Source organism: Parasteatoda tepidariorum, chromosome 3 (genome assembly GCF_982258835.1).
Source record: "Parasteatoda tepidariorum strain Cologne lab strain chromosome 3, Ptep-v5.0, whole genome shotgun sequence".
Classification (NCBI taxonomy): Eukaryota; Metazoa; Arthropoda; class Arachnida; order Araneae; family Theridiidae; genus Parasteatoda; species Parasteatoda tepidariorum.
Genome location: NC_141757.1, coordinates 17,252,430 through 17,269,285, shown reverse-complemented (window position 1 = coordinate 17,269,285; position 16,856 = coordinate 17,252,430). Strand labels below are relative to the sequence as shown.

Below are 16,856 nucleotides of genomic sequence, written 5' to 3'. Positions count from 1 at the left end.
CGCTTAATATCTTTCGAGGCCTAATATTTTAAAAAGGAATTAATGAATCAATGTAACACAAGATGTCGCTGTCATAGAATATCACATGATCCCCAATATTATCGTTCTTATTTCAATTATTGTAAGTAAAATGCATATTTTTATTAATTAATATCTTATATGACTTTATAAACTTCATTTTACAATTTTCCTCCTGAAGGAATGCAGTATCGCAATAAATTGTATCAACTACTTAGTTATCTGCATAAAATTTCGGAAATATTTAACTTTTTCATGGAGGGTATTTTTATTAATTTTTTCCTCTTTACTTTTCTTTATTTTCCTTTTTTTTCTTTTCATTAAAAATCGTTAAAAAATTGGGCAAAATATAAGTATTTAAAGTGATCCTTTCCATACTTCGTATGCGTGGGAAACATTTTGAAATTCTTTTTTTTTTTATAATTTTGTTTCGAATCGTATTTGATAAATTATGAAAAAAGTGGGGTTAAATATCTTGAAGAGTTGAAAAGTTTCTACCAATTATCTGAATAGTTTTTATAAATTATTTAAAGAAAGTTTTGATTAGTAAGGGGTTTTCCACAAATATAATTTTGTACTATTAAACAAGATTTATTAAAAATGACACCGGCATTATAGAGGGCAATGCTTATTAAAATATGCTTCATTTCGCTTATCCCCTTGTAACTTCTCATTTTGTTGTTTGGAAAATCATTAATCTCTATCAGACGTAATAATTTGTTATTCAATTTTGTTTTGCAAGGTAAAATGAAGTTCTCCTCATTTACAGCTTTCTTTAAAGAGCTAGAAACTTTTTACATTTTCAAAATATTTAAACCGGACTTTCTTCATGTAATTAAATACGATTACGATTCATAACAAAATAATGAAAGAAAAAAGAAATCAAATATTTCCCACGCATGCTCAGCATGAAAGGATTACTTTGAATGCATTTTTTTGCGATTTTTTTCTTAAACTATAAAATTATGTTTTTGTTATTAATTAAAAATTACTCTAAAAATTTCCTTTAACTTTATTTAATATTTTAACAAAGTAAGACAAAAATACTATAAAAGCAATTGATACAAGCTAAAAGCTTGTTGTTGTTGTTAATTCGCGTCGCACTAGAGCTGCACAATGGGCTATTTGCGACGGTCTGGGAAACATCCCGGAGGATGATCCGAAGACACGCCATCACAATTTTGATCCTCTGCGGAGGGGATGGCACCCCCGCTTCGGTAGCCAGACGAACTGTTGGTGAAGTCGAGCACTTTACCGTAGAGCAGTTTAACGAGGACCAATACCGCACACCCTCGGTCCCTACGCAGACTGATCCAAGTGGTCACCCACCCGCACACTGACCGTAACCAGTGATGCTTGACTTCGGTGATCTGCTGGGAACCGTGCTAAAAGCTTATTGCTGCATTTTTGGCATAGAATGTTCTAAAGCCCTCCTTTTCGTTCATGATTTATTACCAGTCCCTTAAACTTCTGAATGCTTTAAACTTTATTGGTATGAATAAGAAAAACGCAAGATCAAAACGCCTCTAAATTTATAATATAGTATTTCTCAATATTTCCTGAGAAATTTGATAAAATGCCAAAAACTGAAAGTTTCCCCTCCATTATTGTAAGGTTGTATATTTTTAACGATATTTTTGCGTGTGTGGGTAACATTGAAATTTTATAAAAGATAAAATAATGTTCCTTAAGTAAGTAACTAAGTAATATTAGGACTTTTTGTCGTTGAGTTAATTTTTTACAATTTATCATGTCCCCGTTGTTTTTGTCCTAATAATAAATCCGTTCTCGAAATTGTCTATTGGAATCGAAACGCAATCCCAAATTATTTTAAACTAATGCCTCATAACTGCAAAAAATTCAATAAAAAAAAAAACCAAGATTATTTGTTTAAACAAATATATAATTCTTTATTACCTTAGCGTGGAGAAAAAAAAAGGTTCCAGAACTCTCCAGAAATTAACAAAAAAATAATAATCTATTAAAACAACAAAAAACTAGTCAATTCTCTTAAAAATTAATAGCAGTATATTGCAGTAGTAATGAAAATGTAAGTATGCACTTTGATTTATTTATTCTTTCACCTGACTTCCTTTTGTAAATTTTTCAAATTCCTTTTCCTTTAGTTTTCGCTAAAGCAATGCTTCTATTTCAATAAATTTTTTCCTTTCAATTTGGTGCAGAGTAGCTGAATCCAGCTTTTGCGGCATTAATTTCTACATTCAGTGGAAAGTTTTCGAAAAGAACTCCAATTATCTGTAATAAATCATATTAGGACACATAGATGTTATTGTTATATTAAAAGTCAGGGTATAATTGAAAGTATCAAGTTTAAATACAGATTGTTCCGAAATCCGACCTACTCATTCAAAGGGGGTGATAAAAGGCACCCAAGAAGAATAAAAACTTATTATAGACGTGAAGTTGTAAACCACTGTGAGAGGCTAAAAATCGAGGGGGAAAAAAAATGTATCCAGATTTCGAGGTCAGGCGGAAAAATAACCAAAAAAGTATTATAAGTCGATCAGGTCGTCTGACCAGAATCAAAATTACTGGCTTCCCCATACGTAGAAAAAATTCACGTAAAATTACTGTGATGTATGGCATTGACGTTTCTGGTAAAGAAAACTATAATTATGGTTAATTACTCCAAATTGTGCGGTATTTAAACAATTCAATTTATGTTTTTTCCAGTCATATAGTAACGGTTTACCAGATATTCTAGTTTTTAAAATTATAGTTCTTTTTACCACAAACTTAGTAACGAATATAAAACTAAAAAGTTAATTTACAGAAAAAACGAATTTTTTTTTTTTTTTTTTGCCACACTACAAGGTGTATTATGATAAAATTACCAAAATTTATCACATTTACCAAACTTTCTCGCCTATTATAAAATATTTAATTGATAACTTTACCAAAATCATTACCGAAGCTCTCCGGTAAAAATTACCGTGATTCTGGTATTCCCATAGATCCAGAAGCAAGGTCAATTTTACCATATTCTGGTAATTTAGACCGTGCTTTTTTTTCTCTGTGTACCATAACCGTTAAAAGATAGAGCCCTAAAAATGGGGTTAAGTTCTTGCCAATGGTTGGGTGATGATGATGATTACAGGGGAGGGAGGGGTTTTTGGAAAAAATTTGCGACAAAATAGGAGGGAGTGGGGTTACTAAGAAGTGTGACACCACCACATTTCATTGAAATCAAAAAATTTTAAACCAGTAGATTAATTATTTTTTGTACCATTAGTTAATGTATTTTTTTCCCTTCATATTTTTCATCAGAATCAGCACCCATCTAACCATTATTGTCGCTATGCTTCCAAAAGCCATTAAAACGTACAACTAAAGTTTACAAATAAAACATGTTTTAAGACATGTGTTTTGTTTGTGAATTTCTGCTAGTATATGTTTATGTAATATAGCATGACATGTGGCAATATAATTTTTTCAAAACATTGTTGCCAGTCATGCAATGGAGAATTTTTGAAACAAAGAATTTTTCAAAAAATTTTCAGGTTTAGTTATGATTTTAAAATTTTTTTTAAATATTTTCAATGCACACCGTCTACATTTTAAGTATAAAAATTTGGTTCATTCAAAATATTGTTCAAAATTGTTCCCCTCTATCTATAGATCTACTGAAATTAGTTAACAGCATGCAACTAGGAAAAGTTGCTGAACAATAAATTATATTTTTACAAGACATGCATGCCTGGTAAAAATCGTTGTGTTGTCGTTGTGTTGAAAAATGTTTAAATGAAGCCTTTATTAATTCAGTTTTAGAAGATTTACCGCCATCACTAAAGAAAATAGTTTTTGAAGTGTTGAAAAAATGCAATACAATTGTTTTTAATCATTTGTTGTTACTTAAAATGCAGTTAAAGTTCTAGGAAATATTTTCTACAATTGTTTTTAATTCGAAAAGGTATGCAAATTAATACTTCAAGGAAAATTAATCCACTTTGAATGTAACAGATTTGTACTTGAAATAAATGAGCTGTTGTACAGTTTTCTGGGACATAAAAGTTTAAAACACAGCTTTAAAAATAATAAAAAAGTAGAAAACTATGAAAAATGATAAATTTTTTTTTCTTTATATATATACTTAAATGTTTAAAGTCAAAAGCTTGATTTTGGCATTTTCACTGCGTAGGTAAGCGTATTCAAATTAGAGAGAAAAGTAATGATTAAATATTTTTAAAAAAATCCTTCCTTTAGAAAATTAATTTTAAGCAAATGAGTTTTATAATTGTTTGCATCTACAATTCTTGCATCTTTTAAATTTTCTCAGTAAATTTCGGAATTATTAACTTCAGTATATTTTTAAAAAAACATTGCTGTTTATCCAAAATTCTTGCAATAAGAGGAATTTCTCTAACGTAAATTATACGCATAACTCTTTCTTTCTCCGTATTTATAAATTAATACTCGTCGATATGACAATGTATCCTAGCAGTTTAATTAAATAATACGATTATTTTTTTTTTAGATTTAGATTTGTTATTTAAACAAATTAAATTTCAACAATGCTGAAATTTATATGCACGCAATACAAGATGATAAAATTTATATACATTAAAAAAAAGCAGTGTTTTACAATCATTTCCATTTTGACAATAGTGAGAGCCGCGATGGCTCAGAAGGTAGAGAGCTTGCCTTCCAATGAGGTGAACCGGGTTCGATTCCCAGTTATAGCTGATGAATACGAATTTCACATCCGGCTTGCACCGACCACAGTGCGGACGGGAAATATCCTCAGTGGTAGATGGATCATGTTTTAGAGTTCACTTACCGTCAGGCTAACCGTGGGAGGTTCTCGTGGTCTTCCTCTCCATGTAACGCAAATGCGGTTTAGTTCCATCGAAAAGTCCTGCACGAAGGCAAAATTTCTCCCAATACTCTCTCCAAGAGTTCCCTTGTCTTATGGATTGGATTCAGAATTACAAGGCTGCGTAGTTGAACATTAGTAGTATTAACCCCAAAATTGGGTCGGCTGTTCCTCGGCGGTTGTAAAATAAAATAAAATAGTGATATACACTTGTTCGTAATAATTTTTTTAATCTATTTATAATAACTCTTTAGGTAATTAGGCTCATTGGGAACATTTAAACATCTATTTGCATTATGAAGTGGTTAGCGTAGGTCTTCTGTTTTTCCGTAAACAGTTGCAGTTAAATTACCAATATTGGGTGTTGCGAATCACGTTTACTAACTTAGCGCAAGCTGTGTCTTTATCCAGATAAGCTCCCCTCTGCAGAGGATCAAAATTGTGATGGCATGTCTTCGGATCATCCTCCATGTATGTTTCCCAGATCGTCTCTAATGACTCATTGTGCAGCTCTAGTGCGCTGTAAATGAACAACAACAACAACAACATCCTCAAGATAAGCTTGTCAAAAATTTTTTTCGAAGTGGGCTGTAGCAGGAGTGCGTTCTGCCTGGTTCATAGAGTAAAAAATATCTTTTATAGTCTGGGCAACCACCGAGAAAGAGGAAAATATAATCATTCCTTGCGGTTGCTTTTTGGCTTTTAAGTCATTTAAAAACCTAATTATTTCAACTAAAAACCAAATGATTGCGTTTTACACGAATTTTTTGTCAAAAGATCAAAATCTAAAAGGATTTAAATCTAAAGATCCTTGGTCTAAAAATCGACAATTATCTGCATTTTATGCTGTTTTTTTGCAGGAAAGTTTAAAATTTATCCTATCCGAAGTGGCATCACCTTGACGTGGTGGATGGGATTTAAACAAAAAATGCCACGATAGATTCAGTATGCGAAAAAAAAAAAATTCCTTCACGCTCTAGGACTCAATCAAAATCTTTTCGACTATCATTAAATTAAATAATAAAAAATAATAATATTTACTAAATGTTACTTTTTGCACGGAATTGTCTTTGGATAAATGAATTTTATAATTGTGTTCGAAACTTTTTCAATTAGCTTAAAAATGTCGGAAGATATAGCAAAATACGTAACAAAAATAAATGAACAATAAGAGGTCCGATTATGGATCGCTCTTTTGATGGAATTATTGGGATCATATTTCAAAGATTGTGGTTACCACTTGGTGGTCAAAAGTTCGAATCCGTCGGGGGGAAAAAATTAAGTTTATTCAGCGGAAGTACGTTTTTGCGCATGATTTCATAACTTGAAATATCGTCTGCACTAATTTATTAGCATATTTGAGATCACTCCCTTGAACCATTAAGACTGAGAATTAAGAATTTGATCATTAGATTAAAAGTTATTCAGGGTGGTCCATTTATTTTATTTATGTATTGATTTAATTATTCATTTTGCGCATTGTGCATTACAATAAGCGAAAAAGTTTATTTCTACATTAGTTTAATTGTACTTTCTGACGTAAGTTTTTCAAACTAGTACTTCTGATACTGGGGTAATGGGTCAAAAGATATTAATAATCTGAAAATGAAATTCTAAAATGTAAATATATGAATAAGTAAATTTGAATCTTCTGATGTAAAAACACAAATTGCTATCAGTACAATGCTCCCATCTTTTAAACTTATAGGACAACTTTTAGACAGATAACTTTTTTACATTTTATGCCCATACTCGAAAGATTCGTTTTCTGTTCGCTCTGCTTGCTAATTCTGATAGAGAATTCTGCAATAAACCTACTTTCTTTAACTTAACTAATTAATAAGTTAAACCATAAGTAAACCCACATTTCTAAGTAATAATTTAAAATAATAAATAATTATTAATTAAAGTAATGTTTAATTGTTATTGCATTTTTTAAAGTAATTTTCAGAAAAATGTCTTTTATGATTGAGGGCAGAAAAATTTAAATACGTAATTCCACAGAATATAACTTGCTTGAATAATTCTAAAAATGCTAAATATTCAAAAAATGGAATTCATCCTAAGAGGACCCTACATAACTTTCGACAATTTTCTGACTAAACGGCTCTTCTATATATTAACTCTCAAAAATCAAAATCCGTTAAAAAAAAGTACATATTTATTTACGAAATTATATTTTTGTGCCTGATTCCGCAACTTAAAGAAGAATCGTCTGCATTAATCGGTATTTTTAAGATTGTATCTGAGTTCGAAAAAAGTCTGATTAATAGATTAAAAGTATATTTCTTTTTCGTTTCATTTATGGTGTTACGTTGTTAGTGGGCTGTATGTTTAATAGTCAAAGAGTTCATTTATTCTTAAGTAGAATTTTGTGTATAAAACACAAAATGTTTAATATCTAAATCTTCTGAAGTTAGTTTCAAATTTAGAACATGTTCGAAAAAATTTTGGAAAAATGGTTAAAAAATTTTAATTGAGGGTGTGTAAAACATATTTGTTTTAGCTTCTGTTCTAATTTTAAACCGCATTCAAATTAAATTTAAAACGAATTATTAAATTATATGTTTTGGCAATGGTGTGATAGAATTTAATGCCTTTCAAAAATTGCTCAGATGCTTCATTCCCACTATTTTCTTCAAACCTTTTATAAAAAAAATATATAAAAAGAATCTTTTTAGGGTTAACCCTTGCTCAACCTTGCCCGCATCAGAAAAGTCTTCTTTTCCCAATTCCGAAAAGATAAAAGATTAGAAGAGATTTTCTCCTTAAGAAGAGTCATCTGTCTGTTTTCTCAAGGACCTCGTTGGTCGCGAAACTGTTCTACGTCATGCTTGTGGGCAGAGCTTGATCACGTTGCTCTTTTGGCTCCTCCCATTTTGTCGGCTTTAACCAAAGAAAGGTGAAATGACTGATGGGTGAGTGCACGAATCCTAGAAACGAATTCCAAGGTTAATGGGTACGCCTTCTTAGGGAGCCAAGATGCTTCAGATGATCACTTTCTGATCATCCCGATGTTGGGTCGTGGAAAAGTTATCATCATCATCTCGGCGAAATTTGTTCCATGCCTTTTTAAAGAGAGCAGTGAAACATCCCTTGTTTAAGAGAAAGTAAGATTTTACCTTCAATTTCAAATAGTACATCAAATTTAATAAATACCGTAACAAGGATAATTTACATCGTAAATATTTAGTAAGAAAATTGAGAAGTTTTTTTTGGAGAAAACATTGTAGGTCTTATTCACTTCCATAAAATATTTTTCTAAATTTCTTTAATCGTTATATATTTTTTTAATAGGCAATATTTGATTGGTTAAAATGTTTTTCATCTAAGTATTATTTCAATATTATTCTTTTATCAAATATTGCGTAAAATTAAAATTATTAAAATATTGTGTAATATTAAAATTATTAAAAACATTGCCTAGTATTTAAATCAATTATATAACTTACGTAAACATTATAAACGCAAAATTAGAAATCTTATTGGAGAAATATGAGTTTCAATACTAGAAAAATAGCATTTTATCAAAATATTCAACTATTTTTATATTTATTTTTCATTTTTTTAGCCTTATAAAATTTCCAAGTGGACATTATTTGATCACTTAAAATGTTTGCTATATGTTTACAATATTTTTATTTATTTATGTTACAAATTACCAATTTTACTAAGGATTTTTCAAAAGTGTAAAAAACATGGCCAAACCTACTTATTTGTGCGAGGTTTGACCTACGTGAAATTTGATCAACGGGAATTAAAAGAAAATAACTTTCTTTTTTAAAGTTAAATACTTGTGTATTTTGTCCGGAGTAATTAGTAATATAGTAATTAGTAATAAAGTAATTAGCATAAAAACAGTTATAAGTAACAATTTTGTCTAAGAAAATATCATATACTTACAAATTTCAACTGAAATTATTGTATCAAGTTTGTTTGTATAAATAATATTGCTTTAGATTACTTCATATCATTTTACAGTTACATAATATAAATAAAATATGGTACCAAAATTTTTTTTTCTTAAACAAAAATAAGGAAAAACAAGTTTTTCAGTATTTTTTTTCTGACTGTTTTAGGTTAAATAGGCTGAGAAGTTTTGCCTTAACGAAACATTTTATTCCAAAAATAAATATATATATGCATATTTTTTTAATTTTTAATTTAACTCGTGCGTACATAAGATTTTTTGCTTTGATGGAAATGTGATTTTAAAGGCAGAAATTAAATTTACCATGGTTGCTCACAGGAGTTGATAGTTGGATATGATTTAACATTTTTATTCAAGAAGATGAAAACTGGCACGATTATTTAATGTTTGCTTTTGTCGCATGAAGAGCAAGCTTAACTATGGGTGATCAGCATGTTAGGTAATATAAGGATTGTAATTCGGATCTGAAAATGTTTATAGTAAATTTTTAAATGTTAAGTATGCTAGTTAACATAATGAAGGTCTACTTTATATTAACATGAATATACTATCATACTTTTTTTTTATAACACCTTTCATTTCTAAAACAAGGGCTTTAATCATAATTTATTGCGCACAAAAATTTTGTTTCCAGATTTATAAGGACTTGTTATAACCCAGTCATCTTTTTAGGACAGATGGTATTTTTATTGTAAACGTAAATAGCGGCATCAGCATAATTTCATTATTTACGTTTATCTTTGTTAAGAAAATCATCTGCATTCACAAAATATTGCTTATAAAATGTTTTTTATGTAGTTATGAAATTACGCGGAATTTTTTTTATTGGCATTAATGCTTACTTCGTTTAAATTTAAAAGTATAACCATTTTTTAAATGAAATTTTTTAATAGGATCTCAGTTGTGAATTTCGGGAGTTAATGTTTAAAACACATCATTCAGTTTAGTTTATAGAACCACTGTAACAGCAGGTGTCAACTCATAATTTAAGGCATCAATAATGCAAAATATTATCACTGGTACGCTGATGTCTTTTTAATCGATTAAGGAAGAAGAGGACTAGCTGGGAACAAGGGGTTAAAGTGAACATCTTGAATAACTTTTTTATTTGTTGGACAAACTTCGTCTATGAGATATCATAGGTATTAGTTACACTTCCATGGGTAGTGGCATAATCCGGCCGTGAATAGTCATTAGAAATATGTAAGTAGTTCATAGTACTTTGTAATTCAGTTGAAATTTGTAAAAGAAGATTTATAGGAGCAAAAGTAACTTTCAAGTTCTTCCTCCACTCTTTATATAAACATATTTTATTTTTAGAATTTCAACAAAAGAAAATAATATATTATACACTATGTTTTTCTTTTAATATATTTTGATATTAACTTTTGCTCTGCATACTTTCAATTGACCAGTATTAGGCATAAGCAAACACATGCCTTCTTGGGGCGAATGAGTCCCGCACTAGACTGATCGTTAAGGCACGGTTCCCAGCAGATCACCGAAGTCAAGCATCACTGGCTACGGTCAGTGTGCGGGTGGGTGACCACTTTAATTAGTCTGCGTAGGGACCGAGGGTGTGCGGTATTGGTCCTCGTTAAACTGTTCTATTGTAAAGTGCTCGACTTCGCGATACAGAAGCGGGGGTGCCATCCCCTCTGCAGATGATCAAAATTGTGATGGTATGTCTTCGGATCATCCTCAGGGATGTTTCCCAGACCGTCGCCAATAGCCCATTGTGCAGCTCCAGTGCGACGTAAATGAACTACTACTATGTACTACTACTCTTGGGGCGAATGTAGACACATAAAGTGTGGGCGTTTTTACCTTGTCCCCATTCAACTTCCAAAATGGAAGAATCAGGAATTGATGACAAATACAACACATTTGATATTATTTATTGTCCAAATTAGAATGATTTCGTAGAATGATATACCCTTACAATTTTGCAGTTTTATTATTAAGTGAAATATTTCGAACGAAACTTTTATATTAATACACTCTTCAAAAGTTATAAGAAAATATAAGGGAAATGTTCAGGTTTGTCAAAAGAATATAATTCAAAATGCATGAATTAATTTTTGACACGCATTAAACTAAAATTGAATACCAGCGAACTGTCTTCCCTTCTGCGAGTTGTTCTCATTGCTCCAGTGAGGGAGATATCGCTAAGCTGCCATGCTCTCCGTCTGTTGCTCATTAGGACCATTTCCTCATCATGTTAAAACTGTGGTTTTTAAGATTAATTTAAATTAAAATCTCTTCCATGCTATCAAATAAATCAAACTGAAAAATGATTTTCAAATGTACTGATTTGCGTTTATAATGTCTCTCTTATTGTGAGTACAAATAAGTTTCCACTGTTTTCTATCAAAAATTAGCAGTTTATTGTGAAAAAAATAGTACATAATCTTTTATTCAAAGTATTCTACATTACTTGACATTATTTTTTCCCATCTTTCTGGGAGCATTCGAATACCACGTCGGAAGAATTCTTCACTTTCAAGGATATCCACGAATCGAGTCATTCCTTGGTTTCTTCAAAGGATGTAAATTTCTGCTCAGACAGACCATGTGCCATCGACCGTAATAGGGGATAATCTAAATGGGGAAGATCTGGCGAATGCGGCGGGTGGGGTAGGACTTCTCATTGAAGTGTATGCAAATAGCAAAATCAATTTTTATGGAAAATCGACGTTCAATGTCTCTTGACTTCAGTTCGTATGGTACCCAACTTCCTTGTTTTTGGGTAATTCCCAACGATGAGAAATTGCTTGATGATTCACTTCTAATGTTTTATTTTTTTTATTTTTTTTTATTTCCAATGAGCTGCACAATCGTTCTTGCCGATGAGAAGACCTAGTGCGTTCTCCAGAGGTGGTATCCACTCTTTCAGGACCACCACAATGGGTGAGATACCGTTGGTCATGTTAATTTGGACGTCTAGTTTCTGCCACACTAGATGGCAGCACCGATACTCTATTTGGATGCTAAAGTGCACTAGGAATTTAATTTTGCCGGAAATGCCAAGAGCCGATGAGGCACTCCAGGGATCTTTTACATGCCGCATAATCATAAGACATGGCCACTGAGGATTTTCTGCATCCCGAAAATCCGGTGTCTGGGCCGGGGATCGAACCCGCAGACTTGGGCTCAGAAGGCCGACGACAAACCAACTGCGCCACCCAGCCACTTCACTTCTAATGTAAGAACAAGTTTTTTTATGATTTTGGGATTAATCTTCTTTCTATAATTCTTTCAATTCCTTGTCTTCGTACAATTTCTGTCGTCCTCTGCGTTCTTTGTCTTCCACGTCAAACTTACCGTTTTTAAACTTCTGAAATCACTAGCGACAACTTCTCTCACTTAAAAGCAGACTCACCATATTCTTCTCCAAGCAATTGATGCATCTCAGTTGCAGATTTCTTCAAATTAAAGAAGTAAATCAAGTTTTCGCAAATGACGCTTAAATGGCACAAAACTTGACGTTTTTGCTCGAAAACAATTACGTAATGCTAATATGGAATCACTAATACAGTAAGTTTGTTTTGCTACCAGATGAACTAACTTACAATAAGACGTTTAACACCAGTAAATTTTTACATAACTTTCTGGTAGTGCCATCTTATTACGAACGGCGGAAACTTATTTGCACACCCAATAGTATAGCGAAATGCTCTATTACAAATTAGTACTTTAATTAATATCTATATACTTTAAACAATATTTATTCTCCTATAAGGCTTAGGTTGAAATTGATTTCATTTTGCCTTTACATATATATTTCTGAGTAGAAAATAAACTACCGCTTAATAAGTTACCAAATTTGTTTACTCTTAATCCCATTGCTTGTCCACATTTGCCGCCCCGTCTAGTGGGGCTAAGGCTAATGGGGACAAAAATAGTCTTTTTTAAAAATATTATTATGGAAAAACTAAGGAACTTTGTAATTCTAGATGTAAACTAGAATACAGGTAATCGTTCAAATTTTTGTTACAAAAAGAAATACCTCATGAAATGAAAATTATATTATGAGGGGCATTCAAATGAAATCCGGTTACTAGTGTAAAGTAACGGTAACGATTTTGATACCTCACAAATGCAGTTATACACAGTACACATACTCAAAAATAGTCGCACAAACTGTTGGCACATTTATCCCATTGTGACACTAGCCCGTCTATTCCATCTTTGAAGAAGCTAGTAGGCTGCTGTCGGATCCAGGCCTGGACCCAATCACACACGTCGTCTTCCGTTGTGAATGTCCGTGAATAGCTTGTTTTAGAGATTTAAAAACATGAAAGTCACACGGTGAAAGGTTCGGACTATACGGTGGATGTTCCAGCATTTCCCCCCGAAACTCGTTGTTTATGCTTACTCGCTTACATGTTCCGTAGTGTACGATAACTTGCTTGACCACCTTCTCTTCGGCGTGCAATCACACTGTCGCTATGCAACGTCAAACATTGCGCATGCAGCAGTCTCTCTACCAATAGATGGTTCCGCCATACACGCAGTTGCGTGGCACCCCATTACGTCTAATGCAAAATTAGACGCACTGACCAGGTTTCATTTGAATGATCCTTATAAATATGGCTTTTTGACAAATTTTTAAGAACTGTCCACACTTGCCCCCCTCTCACTTCAAGTATTGAATTATTTTCCTCTTTAAAAAGTAGATTAAGAATTTAATAATTACATTTTATTTAACAATATGGTAAACTTTGCTCACATCCAAATCAAGTTGGATAATCTTACAATCAAGCTTTTAAGTATTTCAAAATTCTTCTTAATCGATTTTTTTAAAAGCATAGAATTAGCTATAAAAGCATAAATTTTGCAACTGCCTATTACACGCAATGTATGCTTAGCATTTACAATTTATCATCAGTAAAATTTCACGATAACTTCATTATTTTTTGCCTTTCAAAAGATCATCTCTTTATAAAGAACTTATTGTGCTCTGTCGTTTAAACAGTGAATCAAGCAATCACAACATTTTATTACCGAAGAGAGCAATATCAGAAAACTTTCAATTAGTAGGCTGGGATAGACAGGTTGGTAGGGCGTTTGGCCCATGTCCAAGTGGCCGTGAGTTCGATCTCCACCGGTTGATGACTCCCCGCGTTGTAAATGATTACTGGTGCTCGCTAAATCTGTCGGGTCACAAAGTCCTCCATATTCCCATAACAAATTATTCCTTGGTACTGAATTGGAGACTGACCATTTTCCGGTTCAGGTCAAAGCTATGATCAGTGGATGAATGAATGTATGAATAGGTTTACCCTGTAAACAGGTTGTGACGCGTGCGTGTGGTTAAAGTCATATTCTTGGCCATAGATGGCACCACTTAGAAGCATGAAACGCACCCTCTCTGCCTTAAATTTGCTTGGTTTCACCAAGGAGGTTTGCTGATATTGCTGATATTGGAAGCAACAACACATCCAATTAGTTTAGCAATGTATTGTAACCAGGTAACCGATTTGGTAGGGTTTAGCTGCCCACAATATTAGTAGTTAAAACACAATTAACAGGGCACCCAATCTAGTTGAGCAAATCGTAAAATTTATATCATGAATTGTAATTCGTGTTTATATTGTTATTTATTGTTAAATACTCCATAAAATGTTCTTGACTACCACAATAACGCAGTAACTCAAATACATAAAATTAAATCTGATATATACTGGGTCAAAACAGTTTAAACTCGAGTATCTAAATCAAGGAATGTCCTACTTTCTTTGGCGATTACTCTGCTACTTTTATAATATTTTTGGTAGATTACTGACATCTCTGAATTGAGAGAAGCAAAAGTTTTTTCTTTCTTCCTTTTCCAAAAAATGTCAGCACTTTGTTAATTTATTGTTATACATATATATGCAGGCTCGTGTGCTTATTACATAGACGGGATAAAAGCATTCGTCGAATTGAATCAGCACAAATAGCAAAGAACAGCACAATTCGTAAGGTAAAATATCCTCAATGGTAAACGGATCATGGGTTAGAGTCCACTTGCCATCAGTTCGGGGTTTTTCTCGCCATGTAACTCAAATGCGGGTTATTTTCATCAAAAATTCCTCCACGAAGGCAAAATTCTCCCAGTATTTGATCCAGGAGCTCCCTTGTCTTGTGGATTGGATTCAAAATTACAAGGCTGTGGAGTTGAACATTAGTAGTGATAAATAGGGCTGCAAGTTTGTCGCGGGAAAAAAGACCCCAAATTCGCGGGAAATTTTGAAAATTACACAAATTCTAAGCATAAAAAAATTTATTATATAAATGATGCGAAAGACAGAAATTGCGCAAATTATAAGAAAAGCTTAAAAATACACAACAAAAGTATTTCTTTGAATTTCAAGCAATATTAATATTTTTATTTAAATGAACAGAATTTTGGTACAAAGTATTGTTCATTATCAGATTATTTTCGTGTTCATAAAATGCAGATATTCTATTTTGGGACTTCAAGGCTGAAAACATGCCAATGAATTATAATTAGATTTATGTTTCAAAAGAGGAGTTATTTTAAGATCTTTCACTTCCATATAAGGAAAGATTAAACGATTTTCTATGAGTAATAAATAATTTTAATGAGGCGTAGGAATACTATTAATGCAATATGTCTGCCCTGTTTACACATTGTAAGTATCGTATAAAACCCAAGACCAATGATTTTTGCGTGTCTTTTGGTGTTTCATGTTTACCATCTGAACTCCGTCGTTTTGACGGAAATCTGTGTCTTTCTCCTTCCGGCTGGAGAGTGGGTGAGATTTCTGTTTACATCATACTCCAGTAAATAAAGCCTGTTAAAATCTATCGACTTATTATTTCTACAAATGTAAATTAATAACAATAACCAAATATCGGGGTTTGTTACCCTGTTATGATATATATATATATATATATGTGTGTGTGTGTGATATTATAAAGAGAAAAAATAGAATAAAAAAAGAGAGAAATTAACGAAGAAATTTAAGAAAATAAAAAATAATAATAATAAGTTTGAATTGGTGCGCATAAGCTGCACAGTACATAGAACTCATAAAATAAGTTAAAAATACAATGAAAACAAGGCGAAGAAAATATATTTCTAAAGAGAAGAGGGAAAATTATTAGATAATAAAAGAAATATTTTTAAAAAATATTTAAAAATTAAAAAAGGAAGAAAGATTAAAAAGCCGGCAAACAAAATAAGGGAAAAATATAATCTCGTCGGCAGCTAGCACGACTATATCCACAAATTTTTTTATTTTAATAATTTTCCTTCTCTTTAAAAACAGACATTTTTTCCTTGTATTTTTAACTTTTATTTATTTTTATTTATATATTACATAAAGTTTTGATTAATTTTAAGATTTTAGTTATATATCAAATTATTTTGGGTAGTATTTTAAAGTGACGCTGTAATCTTACCTACGTTAACCCGTTAAGCCCTTGTAGCGCAGTGGATAGCGCGTTGGACTTCTAATCCAAAGGTCCCGGGTTCGAATCCCGGCAAGGGTGAAGCGAAGTGAGTTTTAAATTTTTAAAATCTCAACGACGCTACACAGTCTGATACGATTTTCCTAGAATTTTAAGTTTGGCTAACGCATTTCCTATAGAGTGGGCGTAAATACAACATTCTGTAGTGACCAGAAAACAGTTTTCAGAAAAAAAGCGGTAGGATAAACGAGGGAGAATGTTTCTATTATTAACTACCAGTTTCAAAAAAATTTGCTGTTATACGATTTCAGATCGATGCAAAATATGCCGTATACAAACGTCTCAATTTTGCAAAATAAACAAGATTGAAATAAGTTTCTACTTTTAATCTTTTTTTTTTCCTTCTTTTTTTTTTTTTTTTTTTTTTTTTTTTTTTTTTTAAATGGAACGAAATGTTTTATTGAAAGAGAACATTGCTGTTGAAGCAGGTTTTGCTCCAAGTTTTATAATTATGTCCTTATATTTTAATTTTTCTTATTGTTTATTGAGCAAAAAGGAGAGTGAATTACTTTTTTTCCAATTGAATATAAATAAGGGAAATCTTAGTAATTGTAATTGGTTTATCAAATAGGTCGCACGATTCCCACAAAG

The 16,856-nt window shown here is 31.8% G+C and overlaps 1 protein-coding gene and 1 non-coding gene across 4 annotated transcripts in view; both read left to right on the top strand.

Annotated features, from left to right (window-relative positions):
* Window positions 1-7,790: 7,790 nt before the first annotated feature.
* Window positions 7,791-16,856, top strand: part of LOC107436239 (photoreceptor-specific nuclear receptor) — a 74,112-nt gene continuing 65,046 nt past the window's right edge. For 2 of the 3 annotated variants that reach the window (XM_016047873.5, XM_087158877.1), the window contains exon 1: window positions 7,817-7,962. The gene's annotated coding sequence lies outside the window, so the exon portion shown is untranslated. Of the gene's footprint in view, window positions 7,963-16,856 lie in introns of all 3 variants that reach the window. The other variant, XM_087158874.1, reaches the window with a different exon arrangement.
* Window positions 16,214-16,286, top strand: TRNAR-UCU (transfer RNA arginine (anticodon UCU)). The gene has a single exon. It is a non-coding gene; the product is annotated as a tRNA-Arg (tRNA).